We start from the raw sequence: 19,346 nt of genomic DNA on the forward strand, positions 1-19,346 counted from the left end.
CACAGAAGTAATTTAGCATTCCCCACGGCTGCAAAGCAGATGTTTTAAGTAAGTTAGTTTCAGTAAGGATGAGGAGATCCATTCTGGCAATAGGAACCCTGTAAGTAGTGCTGGTAGATAGCACTGTGCAGGTATTTCTGAGCCTTGCACAATCAGTGCCCTGGCAAACACTGTTATGAGCTGAGGTGAAGGAGTCCCATGGTCCATCGTGTCCCTGGGATGGATGCTATTTATCACACATGTATGTACAGAGCAGGGAAGTGACAGCCAGCAACCCCAGAACAGCATTCATCCAACACTTAAGCAGTTCTACTCTGCATTCTGTGCCTTTTTATGTAACTGAGCTGCTGCCAGTGTAAATCCATAGACATGGCTGATTCCCTCAGTAACTGAAATAAATGGCTATTCATGTTTAGTCCTGCTAGTGCTGCAATGCTAATGGAGTCCTAGAAAAGGGAGCTGCTTTCAATTTTGGCTTACCAGCGTTGGCATCAACTCAGCTCTCCCTGCAAAATCTTCATGACTGATGAGGCAGAAAGCAGAAAAGGCAGAGCTTTGGCTTTCAGACTACAGACAAAGCTTCCAAAGCTTTCTTCTCCTTCTTTTGTTTCTGACAATTAAAAATATATTAAAAGAAAATCACTGTAAGCAACATATATGTGAGCACAAACCAATTTTATGCCATATAAAGGCAGAATCACACTTTGAGATGAAGCACTGACACATGAAACTAGAGCCTCTTCTCCCAGTCCATGTATTTTAGAGATGTTTTAGAGAGAGCTCTGCACCCCACTGATGGCATTTCTGACATGGTATGAACTGCCAAAGCTTGCTTTCCTGCTTCTGCTCTCTCTCCCTCCCTCTACGGTGTCTGACAGCATTTTTAGGATTTAACTAAAATTTAACTAAATTTTTAGGATTTGACCTAAAAATGGCTTCTGCCTGCAACTGAAAATGCAAAAAAAGGTTCACTAAAAACAGCACTTAGGGAGAAATTAGGATTAAAGAGCAGCCAGCACTTAAACCATGAAAAACTAAGTGATGTCAAGCTGACTGCAATGACAGAGCTCAAGAGCAATCTAATGGATGCTTTCTTCTGTTTCAAGTGAAGCATTTAAACATTTTAATATAATGCTATTTAAAATGCATATTCTATGCCACTTCAACTCAAGCTACAGTAGTGGCTTGATAAATTTCCTTTTTCTGATTGGCACATAGCAAAAGCTCTCCCACACCTCTGTGAGTTGAGTCCTACAAATTTAAGAGCATTTATTTTACACCAAGTATCCTGCAACACTTTTGTGTTGGAAAACCTGAAATTACATAGTCAGCATCTCTCAAATTTTTGCTGTACCCTGCAGCCAGACCATAACACATGGCATGTTTGAAGGCCTAAAATTTGCAGCTTTAAAATTTCTCTGACTGGAATAATTAGATACCATCTTGTATGCCTGCTACAATGTTTTGCACATAAATTACTTATAAACCACTGTGAGAACAAAAAAAGATTTTGACAAGGAAAAATTGGTATTAACTCCTATGAGTAATTTAGGCAGGTCTAAACTATAAATTGTTGCCTTGCTTTTTTCTTCTTATGATTTGTGACACAAGAATGGATTACATCTGCACTATTTTCTACTTTGGTTATGATTTTTGTCATTCAAATGAAGGCAGAGCAAGAAAGAATGAAAATAAATTATTACAGCTCAGTGTAAACTATTTCAATGATAGTCTTATAAAGGAAATTAATAGAAAAATATATGCTAAAATTTCAATTCTAATAATGAGAATTGTAGCCTGAATGGAAAAATCATGGAAAATTAACTAATGTAGATCTAGTTCTGGTACAATTGTCTAATACTCCATGCTGCAACATCTGAGAGCAACTAAAACATGATGACCTTGAAGTTCTAAAAATAATGACCAGAATTTTTACTTTTCTTCTCCATTGTCACAGTTAACTGTCACTACAATTCATTTACCTGGTGCCATTTGCCAGTCCAGTTATAATTCTTGTCACAGAAATGAAGAATTTGAAACCTTTTCCAGATCATTTTTAACATTCTGCATTTGGTTCTGTTGCTAATTCTATCTCCACATTCATCTGCAGGCACAGCCTCAGAATCCATATGTAAGGGTTCATTGAGCCAACCAAATGAAATATGGAATTATTAACCAGATGAAACTACTTTTTCCTTGCTGAATGGTGTGTTACTACATATCACTAGAAGACATCCCAATTCTTATAAATCACACTGTACCATGCATAAGAAAGGCAAATGACTCAGTAGGAAAGTAAAAATATCATTGGTGTGCTCTTAAAGTAATGTTAAGGCATTCTTAGTATGGCTACAAGCAAGGCATCCTTAGATGCCTACAAGTGTGATTGGACTGGGATATATATGGGTATTTCACTAGTTTTGGAAGAGATTATATCAACACACTCTACTTTAACAACAGAATTATGTACTCCAGATAACTCTGCATGCCAATTCTGAGCCTTACTCAAAATTCCATCACAAACCCATCATTCCATGAGTTCTGTTGTGTAGACAAGGGTCAGCAAACTCACCGTGCTAGTCCCACAGCCTGTTAATATTTCTCAAGGGACTTTTCCTTCAGGTACTGTGAAGTTTCAGCAGCAGGCTCACAGTCTTTTGATTGGCCAGTGAATTTGTCTTTCAGCTAAACCTCTCCTTGCAAAGAGGTTTCTTGCAGGACAGAGCTGCCCCACGCCCCTTTTTATCCTGCAGAAGGTCTAAGTCTCTCAAGCACAGAATTAATAACAGACTGCAAGGAAGGACCACAACCCAATTTCTATCCCTTCTCCCTCCAGCACACATTATCAAGGTATGAAACACGAGGCAAACACGAGCTGAAACACTGGGAAATGCAAAATACGGGCAGCCTATGCTACTCTAAATACAGATTGAACTGCCCGGGGCCAAACTCTCTGAGAGGTTTCTGCTCAGCTCTGCACAGGGAGAGGTCAATGCTCCGATCAATGGGCAGGCAGGCAGTGCTCAGTTTCCTTCCCTTTGTTTCATGTGTGGCCTCGGGCTCCCTTTCCTCAGCGCTGTCCTGCCCTGAATGCAGAACCCGGAATGTCAGCGTGACTCATGTCCACTTAGGCACTTCAACAAACAAGGAGCAGCATATTGACAGCTGGGAAAAAAGCCTCACACAAAACTCCCTCATCATTTTAGCCCAGGACTTTTAAAATGGGAAGCTTCCCTGAGAATTGAGTTGCTTGAAGAGATTTTCTCCTGTTTTAGGATGTTGCCCATCTTTCGTGTGGAAGAAGGACTTTTTTAACACTGTGCAGTTTTGCTTCTTTGGTAACTTTGGTATAAAGGATCTGTGCAATGGCACAATACTTGCCTAAAACCACACGGGTCCTAAACCCCACACAATTCTGAAATTACAAAACTTCATGGACTCGTTTTAGTGTTTTCCAACCATCCCTCTTTACAGAGGCACAAAACACAGAGCGTGTAAGAATTCAATCAGACAAAGAGGTGTCATTTGTATCACAAACCAGATTTTGTAGAAGTTTGTCAAGTTTACAATATTGTTATTTTCGACTTAAAATGCTTCTGGGTTTATGTTTAACATGAGATGTTGCTTCAATGCTACCAATAAGCCAGAGAAGCATTTGCAGTATCTCTGCTGCATTATGAACTTTTATATGTATGCAGATCCATCCATCCATCCATCCAGTCACCTCCAAACCTGATGTAACAACTGTCATTTCTCACTCTATCAGAGGTACATTACTTATTCAAAGCAATTTCACAAAACTAGTTTCTACTTTTACTCTTACTAGATGGGTAACTGCAGAAGGTAAACAATATGAATTTAACTTTTTTTTCTACCAGAAATAATATATTGTTGGACTGCAACCTAGAAAAAAAATAGATTTACTGATATTTGAGATTCACTTGTAATTCTATTTCTCTTCTTAGCAAGGATAGAACAGAGAATCATGGGCTGGGAAGCTTGCCTTTCTTTTCCATCCCTATATATTACCTTTGCAGTTTAAACAACAGTATAGTGCTCAAAAAACACAGCATAGTAGCTGTGGAATATGGTGTTGCATCTGGACACCGTCCATTTTCAAGAAGTGCCATCTACATGACTGACTTTGGATCTAGTCTGGGGAGAAGCCAGGATTTCCAACACTATCTGTTTAAAATTTGGCCATTTTTCTCTTCCTTTGTTTATAAAATCATGTAGATTTATGGGAAGAAAAAGCTGTTCTGAATGTGATGTGTTTATAATCAACAAGATGGTCTAGAGAGATTTGGACTTTCAGACATTTGGATTGAATTTCAGCTGTGTCTCAGCACAATAATTGATTATCACAAAAATAATTCTACCTTCAGCTCTAGTCTATCAGACCAGACAATTCAAAATATTTTTAAAAGCCACACCATTTCAACCACTTTGCAAAATGCCAGTCTACCAGATGGGAGAAAGAAAACCCTAGCAAGAAAATAATGGGATTATTATGTTACTTTAAACCATGGAAGTTTTGTCACAGATAAAAACATCTGTTGTGTCTATGCATGTGCATATGTTTAACAAAAAAAGATGGCATGTCTGTGTGCCCATGTGTACGTGTCTAAGTCAAACAGCTGAAGGCTTTTCATTTGACAAAGCTATTTCAGAAAAAAACTTTTTTTTTCATGTTCACATAGATTTCGCTGATGTTCCTATGGAAAAAAATATAAAAGAGGGCAAGAAGTTCTGCTAACACGTGAATGAGTGAAGTCTAGTCTCTTATGAGTTTAGTCTACTGGTTCCTCATGTTAGAGTCAAGGAAGGTGTGGCTAACATCTTCCCAGGTGTTGGAGAATAAAAAGGAATCTCTCAACCAAGAGGGGAAGAACAGCCTGTGGCACAACAGTGGGGATCACACAGACAGACAGACAGACGGACAGACAGACAGACTCCTTCTCTTGCTCCATCTCCCTTGCCCTCCTTTTCGTTCCTCCCTCTCCTCAGCCATTGCCCATGTGATTGCACAAATCTAGTTTCCATAGGAAACCATGCAAAAAAGTCTGTCAAAACATAAATATCAAGGCTTATCCTTCCCTTGTGGGAACATCACTGTGCAGCTTAATGAACTGCTGGAAGGCAGCAGGGTGGTGTTATTTTCTGTTCCACAGAACAAAAAACAAACATCACAAGCACCTTTTTTTCTTCTTTTTCCCTCCACCAGCAACTCTGGAGTGAGCAAATGCATGAAAAGTCGTTCATTTAATGGTGAGAGACATCATTACGATCAAGGGGAAATAAAGCTTTAGAGTTGCAATCTGGGGAGAAACATTTTCCCTTCCTCCTAATAGCACAGCTGTGCCTGTGCTGGAAGCCAAGCCCTGCCAGGGCAGGGGCTTGGGCAGAGACCCTGGCACACACTTTGCTCTGCTCTTCCACTGGGGCAGTGCCCTCGGCTGGATTTTGGCCTCTCAGGATAGTCCAGGGACCATTCCCCTCAGGCAGCCTAGGTACAGCCTTCCTGTTGGTGAGGTTAAGAGAGTTCAGCTCCGTGAGCTTGTGGGACGTTGTGCCTTTTGCCTTCTGGGTGCCAAGCAGCCTGAATTCATTTCTTATTTTAGAAGTACAAATGTAGGCTGCAAGTCCAGCTCCTGAGGCTGACACACTGTGAGAAAGGCCTCTTCTACCACAGGTCAAGTAAAGCAATTCGATTTGTAGCCACTTAGTTTTCAGGATGTTATTCTAAGCAATAGATGCATTGCTAAGATTCCAAGCTCCCCTGATAGAGAGGCAAAATACCCAAAGCTGTGTCAGTCAGGCACATGTATTGAATCTCCTACTTATTTGAAATATCTTATGGAGCTCTTATGCAGCATCTTAAATCTCAGCCTCAGCCAAAATTTCAGATGGTAGCTTCCCCTTCAACAGGGTTCTTTCTGTTTCTTTATCAAGCAATGTGCTTAACTTCATACCCTTTTGAAGCCAGAGGCAGCATATTTCATGGGTTTAAGAAGCTGCATGTTAGATTTGTCATTTTTGGAGTAGCACAGCTATGTTAGCTCTCCCAGACTCTTATGCAGTTTATTTCAAGTGAGCTGGGACCTATTTTGGGCAGGATTGCAAATTAGTTGGTGGGTCTTAATTCCAAATTGAATCTAGCAATGCCAGCTCAAAATGTAGCTGGTGAGGATTGCATCACACAGACCCGAAGGTGCTATCCTGTGTGTGGTGTTAATCACTGGCCATCCCAACCCTGGGTAAAGCAGGTGATTGAAAAAGAAAGCCACTGGCAACACAAGAAACTAGGCACAATTTAATATCAGTGGACACCACTGATCATATTTTGCCTCTTATTTGTGAAAATCAGTGAAAGAGATGGGAAACAGAACATACATCCCAATCTAATTCCTGCAGTTCAAATTGCCATGGACAATTAGTTGTGTCTATGTCTACAATCACTACAAAATTTTACAGAAAGAATCTCAATAATGTTTCTCCTGATCGTTACTATTCACATTATATAGCTATTAAAATTAAATTTTACATTAATCCTTTTCTGTGTGTTCTCTGGGGAAATTTAAGAAAAACTCTGATGAACAATAACCTGGGTTTAAGGAGAATAATAATGCAGATGTAGATTGACCTGATGTTAGTCATGTTCTGTACATGTGAGAAGCATTAGAAACAATCAATAGGGATTCATATATCTAAATTGATAAATTCAAATTTCCAGCACTTTCCTGCACACACTAAGCGAAAGCTGTTTTGGAACACAAAATTGAATAGGTAATAAAAGAGGCCTTTTTAATTCCCAAATAATGCAGTATATAAAAGTTATAAGAAAAAATTTTAAATGAGAATAAATTCATTTTAAGGACTGTTATTTCTAGTGCTTTACCATTAGCATCCAAATCCTGCAAATAAGAAGCAGTAGATGCTTGGATGCAGGATCTAAAAACAGAGTACCATGTTATTGTAACAGGAGGCTGAAAATGTACAGATTAGTGCTAAAATAAGAGAAACAATTTAAGGAGCATTTTTACTTGATGTAATTTGCGAGGAACACTACAGAAATTCAGATCAGGTGTCAGGAACTCAGGGGAAATGCATCTCTCAAATCTACACTCACATTTGCCCTCTGCCTTTCACAAACCAGTTGTTCACATGGAAAATTCTTAAATACTTATTCCAGTATTCTGGTCACTACTCAAACAGACTTTGCAAGAATTTGGATCCATACAGATTTTGATTTTGCAACCATGGCAGCATCAGGAAGCTCTGCTTTTTCCAACTGGAATTACATGGGTTTAAACATCCCCTTTGCAAATCGTATCCAAAGGTATGGGAGGATGCTTGTCATTAAGAGCTCTGAAACGGAGTATCAACCAGCATGTCTAAGTCTTTGACTAATCAGGAAATGATGCTTGGATCTCTGTTCACATCAGTTCTTTCTTTCCCTTCTGCCTCTCCTGTCCTTGTCCTGTACTCAACCACAATTCTCCTCAGCTAGTGCTGCATGCTGAAGTGTGCAGAAAGGCAGAATGGGTTCCAATGGAATTCAATAAAAAAGCTGTTCCCCTGCATTAAGCCACCAGTATTAACCTTCTCTAATTCTTTTAATGTACTGCTCTTTGATTAAGGATGTTTTTAATTGTACTATAATATTAAATGCTCCCCATCTGTTCAGGAGACTAGTGCCATTCTTCAGTGGCATGAATAAACTGAGATTTGCTCTGGAGGTGTCTTTTGGGGGTTTGCTGTTGCTGGCTGATGCTTTCATCACGACCACTGTATAAATATAACCAATTGTATGTGGCAATTAGCAACAGATAACAGAATGGCACTGACTGAACCCCATGGATAATGTCTGAACTTGCTGGAATGAGACAGACAGTCTGGTCTGTTTCCCAGAAAAATCCTTCCATTAGTGATATTGTGATAATTTCCATAATTATAAGGAGTTCATTTTGTTAAGGCAGTAAAAACACACCCCCAGAGTTTTATTTATTGTCTGCTCTAATTTTGTTATTTCAGTTTAACACATTTACGTTCCAAGTGTAATAGTGTTTTGAATTCAAGCCCAGCTTACATCATAAAAATTCATTTGCTAAGGTGGCTTTCTTTTGGTATCTAGTGTCTTCTAAAAGGACAAATATAGCTCTGGCATTTTACCTCTCTAATCATGTTATTAAAATATATTAAAAAACCCGTTAGAGATTAATGTGATCTGTTTTTTCAGATATGATAGAGTTCTTAGAACTCTAGAAGCTTTCATTAAAAAATCCACATAATGAAGGAGGATAATGACACGTTTCCATAAATCTAGTCTGAAACCTTCACCAAATAAAAAAATCTATCACTAAGAAGCAAAAAGAAAAAAGCATTATTTTCACAGTACTTCAGGTATCAATTCAAAAGATAAAACCCTGTTGGGATTACAGGACCCAACAATTTAAAGCCTCCAACTCTTCTTGTAAAATAATCAGATTCTCTGCATGGTTAGCTGTAAGTGTGGCACTGAAGTCCATAAGGGCAGCGTCTCACGGACACGGAAGCAAACAGGTGAAGCACCACCTCTGCACTGCCCCGGTCAGATCTGGTCACTTGCTGTAAACTGCTTGCTGTGTTTGGGTTAGAATTCACTGTGCAGATGAACGGCTACACCAGAATCACCTCTTCTCCTCAGCCCTGTGCCCCTGCTGCCCCTGGGTGGTGTCACTGGCCCTTCAGGATGCACACACACACCCCCACACCCACACACCCCTCCACCCCTCCGAGCACCAAAGATCGCTCTCCTCCCTCTCACCTCCAAGCTCGCTGTTTACACAAACTGCCCGAGGCCCCTTCCCCTCCACACCAGCCAAAATCCAGCTGCTAATGGAAACTCCTCCTGACAGTCTGCAACGACCTTCTCCTTTCCAGGCTCTGATCCATCACTAGACTCCCATACCCTCTGACCCATCAGTCACCCTTAACATTTTTCTACCTTTTTTATAATTCTTTTCATTCTTCTGTTAGCCTGACTTCTCTCCCCCTACCTTTTGCTTCTTATTCTGTCCGTGGCCTGACTGTTCCTTTAACTCCTCTCTAGCAGAGCCCAGCGCATTCCCCCTCTGGTTTTCACTAAGGTACCTCATGAGGCTCAATCTCTGACTGAGCACCTTCTGCCTCTTCACACCAACAGCAGCTGCAATGACTTTGCCCAAAGTTCTGCACAAGGATGTCAATTTTGACAATTCTAATTTATGGAGTTCATTTTCGCCATTCTAAATGAATCATTAAAGTTGAAATTTGGAAACCGAGCAGTTGGTTCAGACGAAAGCTGCTCCTGCTTCAGAGCAGAGCAAACAACAAACTTAATACAAAAAAATCAGATTTTTCTCCCAGAGATGACATTATCTGTGACCCCAGTGAAGACCTTTTGAAAGGCTAATGAGCTACATGAGATTAAGGTGAATTGACACCAGTGTCCCCATGAATTCCAGCAGTAAACAATGATATAGTAAGGAAATGATACTAGGAATAAAGATGCCAAGTGAAGTCCAGCTTCAAAGGGATCAGAGGTGAGGTATAAAGGTGCCTATTGAAAAGGGAGGCTGAAACATTTAGCTCATCTAGCTAAACATATTACACCTATCTTAGCATTATTTTTATAATAGCAGAACTGTATATAGCTAATGCACTCACAAATGTAACTAATTAAGTTGTATTTAAAGGATTTTATTTATAATTGGTAACTCTCCATTTCCTGTAGATCAGACTAATGAGGCAAGCACTTAATTTTTGAAGTTATTTTTTAAGAATTTTCATAAACTGGCATGGCTACTCAAACTTTACACTCAGTTGGAAGATCTAGACTGCTCTGGATAATAACTTAGAGAGGTGATATGGTAGGTGAGGGGGGCAGGCCAGCCTTTACCACCACATTGATGATATTACAGGCACCTAAAAGTAAGTTCTATTTTTACAGTTCCATGGCTACAATCTATCAAAAGTCTACCCAGACAAAAAGCTAAGTAAACTTTCAGAGAGAAATGGAAACCAAATTTTCCCTTTTACCTTACTATTTACATTGCTTCTGTTCATCTGTTGAATCTGGTGGGATTTTTTTAATCACAGCACACATGCCATTGCTTACTTACTAACCCAAATTCTCACCTCGAGCCTTAATATTACAAGTAGAACAAAAAACACTGGCTGAAAATAATTACCTTAGCACATTCCGTGAAAAAAATTGTTTTAGAGAAGATAGAAAATCTCCAGGACGCTGGTTCTTTAATCACCAAAGTCTCAAGTTTGTATCTGCACAGACCCTGCAGCTGAATCAGTTCTGCTGCACAGAGTGGCTCCAAGGAATGCCATGTTCTGCTCCCATACTTTTGGCCCAAAACCATGATTAATGCACACAGTTACATGAATGAGCTGACGGAGTTTCAAGGAGCAGAAGGTAGGTGACAATGGGTTATACATCCTTCTGCCCATGTCTGATATCCCAGGCTGCTGGGAAGGAAGGGAGACGCTTCTTTTTCAAAGCTGCTCTTTCTGTCCATGAACACAAGGCAAGCAGGAAATGCTCAGAAAAGCAATTTGAGCCATTCTAACTCCCTGTCAGCACACACCTGATGTTCAAATCTGTCTCCAGCCCACAACACCTGTTCACAGAGCTGAGTTTCTGGTCTGGTTGTCAAAGTCTGTGTAAGCCTAAAAAGATTAACAATATGCCAAAAGATACATGAAGGCAAATTAATTAAATTTGACTAACCTAGCCTGATGAGTCTGGTTCACACTGAAAATGTCTGGCTGGTATTGGTAGGCATATTTGTAAATTACCCACATGATTTTTCACCAATATAATCTTCCTTCTCACTGACTACTTTAGAGACCTCTGATTCTTTTTTAATTAAAATTCAGTAAAACCAAACAAACCAATTTAAAGCTTGTCAATACCATCCCTCCTTTCAGGCAGCAGTTTCAGACAACACAGATACATCCGGTGTTGTCAGACAGAAGCCTCAAATTAAGGTAATTTGTTTAAAGATCCCAAACATTTATTTAGAGGCCCTTATTTAATCCCACAGCACTGTTTCAGCAGGTAGAAAGCACTTGGTAAGTTCTAAACTGGGGTAAAATACCTTTAAAGGAAACACAGCTTAACAAAATTAACAGTTTCACCAAATACTCTTGTAGCAGAAAGCAAACACAAACACCCATTTGGTGGGACAGAATTCTATTTATGTATTTAGTTAGTCAGTTGTTTTGTTTGGAGTTTTTTTTAATAACTGAGGAGTCTAATTCATTGAAATCAGTACTGATCTTTCCCTAATAATCAGTGATTCCCATACTGCCTACCATGGAGGATCTGGAATTTCTTCTAAACTGCTCTCAGATACCAGTGCACATTTATCACTGAGTCTCTGCTGGTAAAAAACTCATCAAAATAAAGCCATTTTGAGGGAAAAACAGTTCCTACTTATGCAATCATGCATTTTGCTACATGTGCAGCAATTTTTGCAAATTCTTGTCGCTCATATCAAGAGCAAACATTTTGATTATTATTTATTAAACAATTTTTACTATGATTTGTGCAGAGAAAAGTGCTGAAGAATCCTAACGCACTAATTTTGGAAAGTTTAAATGTTTTACATTTTACATATACCTCTGTAAAACTGTAATAAAAGCCCTGCAACTTCACAGCTAACAGAAATTAAAGCTGGTATGCCTAGATCTTAAATGTAGGGAGTTTGCTAATTTTATAAGAATTCTACCATTTCATTGCCTTATCTTCTACTTCTCCAGCCTACCTTTGCTACAATGCTCATCCTAAGAAAGAAGTTTAATCTACTTGAATGCCTGACAATCTGCCAGAACTCTTCTGCTAAAGCTTTCATTCAGAATTATATTGAAAAGAGAAGCTGAGTAAGAGAGAATAGAACTGTGAGTGCTTTGAGGCTTTTTCCCAACATTTCTGTGTTTATCCACAACTTCTATGAGACATAAATCAATGGCACAAGTGCAGCTACCTGGTGCTATTGTCCAAATGAGCAGACTCTAACTTTTGATATTACAGACAAGAAATCTTTCTCACATCCTTTTCTATTTTGTTGCTAAAAAAAAAAAAAAACACTTCCAAGGAGTCATTAAAACTTGTCAGGCTGGCAAGGTATTACAAGAGGAGAGAGAAAACATGCTGTGCACAGCACACTCTGTTTCTCACAGTCAGAAGCGAGGGTCACTTGGAGGGAAAAGAACTGTAAGCTCCAAGGAAAGATTTAGGTGGAAGTAAGTTAGGCATTTTATCATTTTTACCCTTTTCTCTACATGCTTTGAGCTTGGGGGAATGGAGGGGACAGGCAGAAGCATTTGAAGATGCTGGTTCAGAGTCAATTTAATCAACTTCACAGTTCCTGAGACTTAAAGAACCTTCAGGTACCAATTTCAGTCGGATTGATGGTATGAGCCCAAATTGATAAAAGACCCAGCACTAGAACAAGCAGGTCACATCATTTCACCCTCAATGAGATGCCAAATGTCAGCCCCATCACTGGAGGCCAGAAAAAATATGTGACCACATAGCATACACACAATTCACCTTTCCTGCTCTCCAGGAATTAGTTCAGTCCCAGTGGCTGCAATCTCAGACACCAGGGGCAGACATGACCTGCACAACCCACAAGTTTCACAGCCACTGCTGATTTCAGCTGAGAGAGAGCCTGTTGTCTTTCTGAGCCTCACTGTGCCCTTCTCTTTTCCTGCCCCTCCAGCAGCTTTTATTCTCCCCTTGAGGGGGAGATTTCTTGCACCTTCCAAATCCAGACTCTCCTCCCCTGCAGCCTAACATTCACCCCTCTTAAATAAAGAGAAATAATCACTCTTTTCTCTCTCATCTCTCTGGCTTAGACCTTTCCTTGGGTCAAAGAAAGGTGGAAATTCTTTGTGTAAAGCAGCATTATCACCCTGATGAGTGATAGTTGTTTGGGCAGCTTATTTCACACCTTATTTAACCATGGACAGATCTGAGTCATTCTCCTAACACAGCACAACAGCCTGGAGCCTGAAAAATGCCTGAAGCAACTGGAGCAATTATACAAATATTAATCAGGGAGTACAGCCCAGATCTTACCCCCAGGAGGTTTGGGCACCTGAGAAGCTGTCTGACCTGGAAGAACATTCCAAGAGCCAACCATTCCAGCTCCAGCTGGAGAATGTGGCAAACCATTTCACCATGGATGTTTTGAAAACAGCAGCAGTAGAGACATGGGAAAAATATGGGCTTTTTAATAACTCTGCTCTATAGACAGAAAAAATAATAATGCTAGTTTCTTCCAGCTGCCCACTAAGACAGCTGAGTTCATAAACAAAAAGTTCATAATCTAAGTGTAATAGATTTTGCTTCCTCAGGCAACACAGAGCTATGAAAGTGTTTAAAATGGACTTTTCTCTGTGTAATCAATAAAGCTTTCACAGAGATTGGTTCTGTTCCAAAGACTTTTTTAGCTGCTTGCACAGGACTCCCAAACACCAAATAAGCCTTTTATCAATTTCTATTTTATAACTTTCTCCTATTTCTTTATAATCCCTCCTTAAAGTACACAGAATGTAATGGTGAAATATTTATTTAAATCTAAAAAAACCCAACAAACAACCACCTCATAATTTGTAACCCAAATTGTCACTATATGCAACCTAAGGTCTACTGACAGAAAAAGTATTTGTATTTTATGGTGTATTTCATGATACCTGCATTTGAAAACATATGTCCAGGCTCAGAACCTCCTAACTGCCATTGAGTCTTTACTGACTTTAGATGGATTTCTACCAAAAAGTGGAGGTTTAAATGGTTAACATAACCAAAACCAGAATATCTGCATTCTTATCAAATCAAATCAATTTACAAAGACTTGTCTTTTTTTTTTGTCTTTATCATAAAATTTTATCTGTTACTGTAATCACATGGCAGAATTTTGACTGGGCTTACCACACCTAAACTCATAAAACCTTAATATGGGCTTTTGTATACAGTAACTCTGTGATCAATTCAGGTGGAAATGTATTACCCCTTCTCCCTCAGCAGTGTTTACCCTCAGACCACAGGCTCTGATACATGGAATCCAGTGGCTGGGCATTTGCAATAAATAATTAAGAAAAATGTTTTGCATATATTTCAGAATAATTCATCTGACTTTCCATGACTTCTCCGGGTTTCTCTTGTGGTTGCAGAGGTCAAAATTCTACTGTGCTGCACATCTGTGTACAGCAGAACCAAAACTAGCTCACAAGTCCCCCATCCTTGCTCATTTTCCCAGTCCATATGCACTGTCTTCCCACTGAAAACAAGCTGAGTACACTGCTAGGCAGAGTTTTTGCTCTCAAGAATTCTCTTCCTCTGCCAAAATCATTATCCTGAATTTCATCCAGAGAAAATGGTGCAGAGGAGAATTTAGTGGATGTCTTACCCTTCATTCCTCAATGCTGACAACTGCCCTGCAAAGCTGACTTCACTACTCTTGCAATGAAAAGTAAGGGAAGCTGGATAGTGCTAAGACTAGTTAATGTGTTAAAGTAACGTTTGGCTTCCCTCATATTCCAGCCATTTACTCTAATAGAATTACAGCAACAGGAACCCTGAGCGTCCATTTTATACACTATTCAGTTTCATTTCATGAACTGAAAACTTGTCTGAATGTGAAGGAAAAACAAGTGCCTTGAGGCTCAATCCTGCAGGTGCTAAGTGCCCACAACTCTCAGAGGAATCATCAACATGCTGAGATTTTAACCTGCTCTCATTCTTCTCTTGACTTCTCTTGCAGAAGGAGATTGCACAAATGAGGCATAAGGAATGAGACCAGACTGTCTGCACATGAAGCCACCATGGGATAAATCAGGGAGGGAATTTCAAGTCTAGCAGTTGCTCTCCATTACTCCCATATGTGGCCACATTTAGTCCATACAAACCTATTCCTGGTGTAGAAATTACTGTGCCCACAGTGAAGATACTGCAGGATTGCCACACAATGGGAACTGGGATTGCTCAGTGTGTTTTACAGCTGGAACCATGCACTAATTACATTATATCCTATACATATTATAGATAAAATGTTTCTTTAACATGGTTAAACTCCAAGTAAATATTTGGCTTTTCTTTTTTTTCATTAGTAGCAGTCAATGACTGTTTACCTCACACTTCTGCTCTGACATTTTTAACAACCAAGCACTGACTGTCTTATTACCTTCCCCTGCCAAGCACGTGCTCTTGATCTACCACTTTGAACTCTGAGGATCCCAGAAAAAAATGATTTTTTTTTTCTCTGATCTGTGGAGAAACTACTAAAATTGTATATAATCTGCTCTGAGATGTAGTGGGGACTTGAAGAGCTCTAGTATTTTTTTTCCTCTGGGAAGATGTGGTCCATGTGGTCACAGGAGAGAAAACAGAAAATTGACTATTGCATCAGTACAACTTACATATTAAGAAGGCAGAATATTTGGCAGTGAAAAATATTCTGCCTTCTTAAAAATAGAGTGGTAGTCTCAATTTATTTCAGCTACTGATTTCCACATCCATTTCAACACTCAGGAGGTGGTATCTGTAGCTGTGACATCTTGGTAGCACATTTTTGCACTCTACCATAAAGAGCCTACTGTCCCTTCTGTTTCAAATGTCACCATCACTGTGTTCATCCTCCCTGAATTAACAGCAATAGCACTGAGCTTTACTGCAGTATGTCAGGATGATTAAAATGCTGCACTCATGCCTGTCTGTATTCGCCATGACAATCAAGTTACTTCAGATTCATTAAACAACGATGAAAAAATATCTTTGGATTGCTGATCTGCCACAAAAAAGTCCTGTGATTCTGTGATATTCCCCACATATTCCCTGCCACAGAGAATCACTTTGTCTTAGTCTTCCATTGGCTAATGCATTTTATATGTACTCTTTAAAATATATATTTATTTTTACAGTCCAAAAAATTGCAATGCTAGTGAATATTGAACCCAAAGCAAATATTTATGAGAAATGTGGGCCAAGGAAACCTTCTACAAAGACAGACACAGTTATTAGAAGTTAAATCATAAACTGCTTGAGATTCACATGTAAGATGCTTACACTGGAAAAGGACAAATGCTACACTAGACTATATTAACAATAACAGTATATGTCAAACCAAGACAATAATCCTGCTGCTCTGCTCAGTAATGCTCAGGCTTCGGCAGCAGGACTGATTTGGTTCTGTTGGGGACATGACATTTTTAAAAGACAAATTGAAAACCAAGCAGATGAGAACAACAGAGATGACAAAATGGCTTAGAAAATGTGAATCAGAAGGGCTTATGCTTTGCATTCTTTCCACATGTATAAAGAAACTGGTTCTTGAGAAATATCCCTCAAAGAAAGATGGAGCAAGAAAAAACGGTAGTTTCATTGAATGCTAAAATTGCTGTGTTTATCACTTTCTGTTTAATAATTTGTGTGAAGACAAGAAAAATGAATGGGCAGAAAAGTGAGGTTATCTTCCCATTTGTTATGGCAGACCATTATTTCAAGATGCCACAGCTGGGGAATGTGAAGAGGTGTATTCAGGTGCTTTGAATGCAGGAGTATTTTCATGTCTATGTCCTGTGGCTGTGAGCACCTATTCACTATTTAATTATCCACCCTCACTCTACAGCTAAACACAGGGCTGAATAAAAGGCCTTGTATTTCCTGAAAGGGCACTATTTCTTTTCTAGTCATTCCAAGTTCTTCTACAATGTTCAACACTATGATTAAAATGGTACAGAAAATTAATTTCCTTTTTAAAAAAGCCTGAACACTCTTTTGCTCTTCTCCTTCCTTTCCCTAGAAACGCTTTGCAGAAGAAAAATAAAATAAGAAAGAAAGGTATCCAATGCTATCAAAATTAGACTCTGAATGTTTCATCTTGTAGTCAAGAACTGGGGACACCATGAACAGCCAAGGTCAGTCACAGTTTCCCTGGTCCCAATCCCTGCAGGAAAACCAGTTGCAGTGGGGAGGAATGATAACAGAAACAGTTCACTCAGAAGCTGTATTTCTGGAGATTTAGAGCCCAGGGCATTTTCAGATACTTCAGCTACCAAAATCCGTATGTTTCTAGTAAATGGCCGTAAAATGGGATTTTTCAGACACTACTGACTTGATAGGCAAATTTCATAAAGATGGAAAGAACTCATCCCAGGCAAAAGATTGTTCCTCTGATCTCAAGCCTCTGCTCCATCATATAGAGGATATGAGATCATTTGGATTAAATGCTTATGTGATTTTATTAGCATGGGTAATAAGAATCTTTCCTTGATTCAGTTTCAGAAAACGGCTATTTTAGCTGAAATAGCAGGAAAAAGTTATCTGAAAGGAGACAGTGGTAGGGGGAATGAGGGGAGGTCACATGCATTTTGAAGCTACAAAGGTACCTGAAAATAAGGTCTTACAATAAAATGTGATGGGGGATTGTGACAATCAGGAGCACTAACAAGTCCACCTTTCCTATGGAATACCAATTACCTGATGTAAATATAACCACTCACAATCTTTCCAAACTTAAAAGGCTGAAAGGAAATAGCCTGAACTGAATGGAAATCTGACTGCAGATTAGAAAACATTGACCCAAAGGTAGCAATATTCACTACTGGTTTATTGGGAGGGTTGCTGGGGCCTTTTTTTTTTGAGAAATACACTCAGGCAAAACTAATATATGCATTTCCAAATAAATTTTTTGATACTAGACTGTCATTTAAACTCCAATTATCATATTATTTACATGTGAACTTCCATGAAAAAGATGTTTTCAGGAAGAAAATTCTGACCTAATTCTGTAATCACACGTTGTCCCCCCTCCCCACCCAGGTCCCTCCACACTGCCACTTGTGTGATGTTCCCTCATTTACCTTCGACTCCCAGAGGGGACAGGAACATTATGGGCTGCAAATGCTCAGAGTAACAACAGCAACAGATGTTTATTGCTTCTGAGGAGTCTACTCCCCCAGCACTAAATTAAGTGTTTTAAAATAAACAGATAATAAACCAGAAATACCAAGCCATAGATCTGTCACACCTAAAACAATATAGCCGCCTGGTGATTCCTGCATGTTTATTCAGGGCTGGCACTGTAAACAACCCGATGGTGAATGTTTGTATTCATGACATCCAAGAGCAGACAAGTAGCTCTAATGCATCACAGAGTTTAATGAATAAATGTCTGACTGCAGGGCCTGAAAACGAGTCTCAGAAGACGAAAAGCTTAATTTTTGAGTCACTACTCATAAGAGGTTAAATATATATAGAGTGAGAGAAGCTAAACCAAGAAATTGACAATTACTTAGCAAAATATAAAATCTTTCAGTTGCTGCAAACTTCAGACTTGGACAATTTCTGCAATTATTTCACTGCTCTTTTTCGAGGACTGTTGCAAACTTTGCCACGTTTAATGATTAGAAACCCACTTCTAATTTTCAGAGTTGGTTTATACATAACTAGTTCACACCTATTTGTTTGTTCTTCTGCCTCTAGTATCCACACTTCTGATTCATTTTTAATACGTATTTATAATATTGTTTGCCTGTCTCCCCTGTGCCTAAGCCTGTCAAGCACTTTTCCACTACTCATTTCCCATTCCATTCTAGGCCCTCTGCATCTCTCCAGCCCCATCTTTCCTGTGATGGGCACTCAGTCTTTATATGGCTTCCCAAGTGCAATCCCATCAATCTTTTCCAATAGTATGAATATTTTTCTGTTAGAATTACCTTGGTGGATTTGCTCTATAACCACATCTGCCTTTTCTCCAGTTTTGTTGTGTACCTTCTGGTATTTATGGCTGGTCCTTCTCCACCTCTGTCATTTCCTCCACATCACATATTCAGGTCTTGATGGAAATTGTTACCTGTCACCAAGAAAATATTGCCTCGTTTTATAAATCCCAGTATTTTAGTTTTGAAGATAATTTAGTTCTCTCTGAATGATTTGCTAGTTTTCCATTTGATTGATAATGTCACAGATTTTATTATCTTTTTATTTTTTGTCAATTAAAATATACTTGTGTCTCAGTTTTGAGACAAATATAAGGGAGGACATTCTGCAATAAGATTTCTCCTTCAAAGAGTTTCAACAATCCCCCTCCACTAATCGAAAATGAAGACTAATGGAGGAAAGTGAAAAAACAAAACCAGACCCAACCACTTATTAACAACAGAATGCCCACAAGGCAGGGAAGAAAGGTGAATAAGTGCCTTGGAGATCCAGCAACCATTTGGGGTGTAAAGCTGAGGGGCATGGAAAAGCTGTCATCATCAATCACTCCCAGACAACTTCTAAATGTGTTTTAATAATCTTT

The 19,346-nt window shown here is 39.2% G+C and overlaps 1 long non-coding RNA gene across 2 annotated transcripts in view; it reads right to left on the minus strand.

The window, feature by feature from the left end:
• Positions 1–355: 355 nt before the first annotated feature.
• LOC146437687 (uncharacterized) overlaps positions 356–19,346 on the minus strand; it is a 48,545-nt gene continuing 29,554 nt past the window's right edge. For both annotated transcript variants that reach the window (XR_014851950.1, XR_014851951.1), the window contains 2 exons: positions 18,760–18,896; positions 356–610 (listed from right to left, as the gene is read on the minus strand). This is a non-coding gene — a long non-coding RNA (uncharacterized LOC146437687). The remainder of the gene's footprint in view (positions 611–18,759; positions 18,897–19,346) is intronic.

Source organism: Lichenostomus cassidix, chromosome 4 (assembly GCF_008360975.1).
Source record: "Lichenostomus cassidix isolate B80296 chromosome 4, HeHo_3.0, whole genome shotgun sequence".
In the NCBI taxonomy this organism is placed as follows: domain Eukaryota; kingdom Metazoa; phylum Chordata; class Aves; order Passeriformes; family Meliphagidae; genus Lichenostomus; species Lichenostomus cassidix.